This window comes from Phacochoerus africanus, chromosome 8 (genome assembly GCF_016906955.1).
Source record: "Phacochoerus africanus isolate WHEZ1 chromosome 8, ROS_Pafr_v1, whole genome shotgun sequence".
NCBI classification, from domain to species: domain Eukaryota; kingdom Metazoa; phylum Chordata; class Mammalia; order Artiodactyla; family Suidae; genus Phacochoerus; species Phacochoerus africanus.
Genome location: NC_062551.1, coordinates 167,488,014 through 167,492,812, shown reverse-complemented (window position 1 = coordinate 167,492,812; position 4,799 = coordinate 167,488,014). Strand labels below are relative to the sequence as shown.

At 44.1% G+C, this 4,799-nt stretch overlaps 1 pseudogene; it reads left to right on the top strand.

Annotated features, from left to right (window-relative positions):
* The first annotated feature begins 794 nt into the window (after positions 1-794).
* Positions 795-1,713, top strand: LOC125134281 (olfactory receptor 2D3-like; annotated as a pseudogene).
* Positions 1,714-4,799: the final 3,086 nt, after the last annotated feature.

The window sequence follows — 4,799 nt, the reverse complement described above, 5'->3', positions numbered from 1 at the left end:
GGAAAAGGGTCAACACTAGAATGCTGAAGGACTTGGAATGAACTCAAAGGCATGTCTCTGTTCCACCATAAAATACTCACCCATTCATTTTCTCCTAGGTGGCTTTACAGTTTTATTTTTCTTATTTAATTCTTTAACATATTTTTTTGGTCATGCCCATGACACATGGCAGTTCCTGGGCCAGGGTCTGGACCTGCACCAGAGCAGTGACAATGCCAGAACCTTAACCCTCTAGGCCACCAAGGAACTCCACTCTTTAAAGTATTTAGAATTTATCCTGGTACCGGAGACGGGATTGAGATGGCAGAATAGACGGACTGGAGCTCAACTTCTCTCATAGAATTTATCCTACGAGACTACGTGAAATCACTTTTTCTACTGATATTATCTCTAGCTCTTCGTGACCCCTCTGATTTATAACAAATACTAATCATTTGGTTAAAAAATGTGTTGAATCAATGACATAATTAATGAACACCAATAAAGTAACTTCTGTCGTCCCATAAAAAACAGGAAAATGGATGAATAATAATTTTTTAAAAAACCAAGGCTGTCTCAGGAAAAGGAGAAACAGAACACGGCCTACGCCACCTCCCTGACTTGGTCTTCACGCTTTCATCACAACGACCAACCCTCAGCACCACGCAAACTACTGTGGGGACGCTTCTGGGGGTGCCCCTCTGCTAGCCCGAACTTCCCGTCAGGAAACGTGAACGAGGCATGCGTGAACAGCCCCTGGCACAGAAACCCAATAAACTGCATTTCCCCCAAACTCTCTGAACAGGCAGATCGCAATGCAGGAACTCAACCAGTCCGCCGTGACGGAATTCATCCTACTGGGCTTTGCCTCCGACCCCAGGACCGACCCTCTGCTCTCCGTCTTCTTTCTAGTCTTTTACCTGCTTATCCTTGTGAGCAACAGCCTTCTAATCACCCTCATCCTCCAGGACTCACACCTCCACACGCCCACGTACTTTTTCATCAGCGTCCTCTCCATGCTAGACGTCTGCTGCACCACCACGACCGTGCCCCAGATGCTCGTGCACATTCTCAGCAAGAAGAGAGCCACCTCCTTTGCCAGATGTGTGGCCCAGATGTCCCTCTTCCTCCTCTTTGGGGTTACCGAGTCCTGGCTTTTCTCCGTCATGTCCGTGGACAGGTGCATATGGCCATCTGCCACGCTCTCCGCTATAAGGTCACCATGGGCCACAGGGTGTGCCTCCTCGTGGCGGGCGTCTGTGCAGCGTATGGTGTGGTGGGTGGCCTGTCCTGTACCTTCTTTGCCATGCGCCTGCCCTATGGTGGCCCTAATGAGATGGACCATTACGTTTGTGAGGCGCCTGCAGTCCTGAAGCTGGCTTGTGCAGACACCTCCCTCATGGGCTTCAGTGTCATTGCGGTCCCCTCTCCCTGGTTGTCGTCGTCTATGCCAACTTCTCTGCCACCATCATGAAGATCCGCTCAGCCCAAGGGCGGATCAAGGCCTTCTCCACCTGCACCTCCCACATCACAGTGGTCACCATGTTTGCGGCTCCGTGCATCATCATGTACATGAGCCCTGGCTCTGACTCCGTGTCAAACAGTGGCAAGAAAATGGCCCTTTTCTATAACATTGCCACAGCCTTCCTCAACCCTGTCATCTACAGTCTGAGGAACAAGGATGTGAAAAGGGCTTTCCTCAAACTGATAGGACAAGGCAAGGCCCCAGAATGACTCTTTAAAGATGAAAATCCGGGGAGCCGTACAACGCAGGACTCACACTCACCAACTCCTTGAGGACTCCTCCACGAGATCTGGAAGAGACTGACTGCGTAAAACCAGCTCTTCGCCCTGACCCGGTGGGAGAGGTCAGGATGCGTGGACATCAGCAGTACTGTGGCAGAGTGCTTTGAGACAAAGACGATAGTGAAAATCCCACACAGGGGCCAAGAACCCAGACGCTAGTGCCAGACAGACCAAGATAAGAGATGGTTTTATCAGTTACTAGGAAAGTGAATGCTTGCAGGTCATTTAACTACTCTGAGGTTTGTATCTTTTCCTCACAGGGTAATTGCAATGATTAAATGAGATAATACATGAAAACAGCTTAGTACAGAGCTTGGCATATAGTAATCTTTTAACATGTAATCAGGGTGTGTTTTGGGGGGGTTGTGGGGGTTGTTTTTTGTTTTTTATTTTGTGTCTGCATCTGCAGCATGTGGAAGTTCCTGGGGAAGGGATCGAATCTGCACCAGAGCAACCACCCAAGCTGCCGCACTGACAAAGCTGGATCCTTAACCCAGTGCACCGCAAGGGAACCCTATCAAATGTCAGTTTTAATTTTTATTACTCCTGCATGAGTTATCAATCCTTAATCAGCCAGGATCCTCCTGGGCTGTGGAAGCGACTGGAGCCCACGGCGGGCAGGGGTGGGGATGTTGGGGTGGGGAGAGTGGAAGGAGAAACTCGGAAACTGTAAAGTGGAGAATCTTAAGTTGAAGAAGAGATTTGAGAAGGAAGAAGTGAACCTTTCTCTACTCATCTATGAAGTTACCTTAGAAAGGGGAAACATTTTGTTTTATGACCATTTTTCTGTTCTTTTGTGTTTTTATATCTCTTGGTTTCCCTTTTTCCCTTGTTTCTAATAAAGTCCATTTTTGAAAACTACAGCCTCTCTTGGGTGATCTCAAGAAAAAGAGACTCCGTCCACTTAAGAGTGCGGGAAATTAGAGAGGAGAGGGTGGATAAAATGTTACCCCCAGATACAAAGTTTAGAGAGCCCAGAGACTCTCTAAAGAGAAAGAGATTAGAAATTCAAAGAGAAGGATTTTTCCCTGTTTCCTCTTGCTTAGAGGGACCTTCCCCGAAACTGTTTATTTCTCATAGAATCTTTACAAATGTGAATTGTTTTCTCCCAGGCTTTACCAGTCTGCAGGTTATGTTACAGGGCATCACCAGTATTTACTGACTGCTTGCTGCCACAGAACTTCAGTACCCAACACAGCAATTCCCATGAGGTTCTAGAGGCGCGTCCCATAAGCTGACATGCAGCCTCTTTGGGCTCTTCTTTCCCAACTCCTTCCTGATGTGTACCCTGCCTATGAAACTCCTTGCAAAAAACAACAAAAAACAAAAAAATCCGCCAGGCTGGCCAAAAAAATAGAGCATGAGCGTCTGTGCCCTCCATGAGAGGTTAGAGCCCATGCCAAGGGTGCAGGTTCACAGTGTCGCCAAAGGTCCCGTACCACCCCACCATCAGGAGCCAGTGTTACATAAATAACGAAGCAAAGTTAAAGGCAAATGACAGGCAAAACACAGGGCATATAACTGCAACACATTTACAGATGTGAATAAAATCATTAACACATAAAGGGCTCTTACAAATTGGTAAGAAAAATACAACCCTCCAGAAAACTGGCAACAGATATGAACAGTTCATTGTTAAAAATCCAAATAAAGGAGTTCCCTTGTGGCTCAGCGGGTTAAGGATCTGGCATTGTCACTGCAGCGGCTTAGGGCCACCACTGTGGCGTAAGTTTGATCCCTGGCCGGGGAACTTCTGCATGCCCTGGTGTGGCCAAAAAAGAACAAAAATCCAAATAATCAATAAATATATGATAAAATCAGACCACAGTAGGCACCAAAGTAATGCAAATTAAAATATCAAGGCAATACAACTTTTCCACATTTAGAAACTGCCAAAGAGCTTTTAAACAACAGAGTCAGAGGTGGCCAGAATACAACAAAACATGAATTTTCATCTATTGTTGGCGGAAATACAGATTGACCTAAAAAGCACATTCATATTTCACACAACCAACTATTACCAAGTAATAGTAATCAGTCTAAGCCTTGTTGTATGGCAGCCAGGACTTTCCCAAAGTCCAGGCAGTGGTCAGAGCACTGTAGAAAAAAGTATTTATTTCTATGCAGTCAGCCACGTTCACATTCTAGGTTTTAACAGCTGTTTGAACAAGTGGTCCAACAGAAAGTAAGCCACCTGAAAGCAGAAAAGCCAGAAAAGCGTATTTCAACTCAATCTCAGAGGGACTCATGCTCAGCAGAAGGCTACCAGGAAAGCTCCCATCTTTACCAATTAGCGATTCTTTTAGGCATAATGGATTTATTTTAGGAACTGGACCTTATCCAATCATGGGAAAAAAAACATAAACCAAGTTGACCATACCACAATCCAGCAACCATTATGCCAAAACATCTTTATTATGTGTTTTTCATTAGGGTTTTCTCTTTAACCCAGGAATTATTGAGAAGTAGGGTTTTTTAGCATTTCTTATTAAATTTTATTGAGGTACAGTTAATTTACAATGTTGTGTTAATTTCAGGTATACAGCAAAGTGAATCGGGTTATACAGGTTATTACAGACTATTGAGCAGATTTCTCCATGCTATACAGTAGCTCCTTGTTATCTGTTTTATGTACAGTAGTATGTCTACATTAATCCAAACTCCTAATTTATCCCTTCCCCTCACATTCGCCTTTTAGTAACCATAAATTTGATTTTGAGACCTGTGAGTCTGTTTCTGTTTTGCAAATAAGTTGATTTGGAGAAGTAATTTTTTTTAAAATTCCAAATGTGGGGAGGGACTTTTGTTTCTGGATATGATTGAGCAACATGTATTAGAACTACCTTCCCTCTATAAAAAAAATTAATAATAACAAAAACAAATAAAACAGGAGTAAATTTATGAAGCAACTCTTTTTATGAATTAGGCAACAGACTGTGTAGAGTATATTAGTTCACTAGGATTGCCATAACTAAACACCCTAGACTGTGTCACTTAAACAATGCAAGTTTATT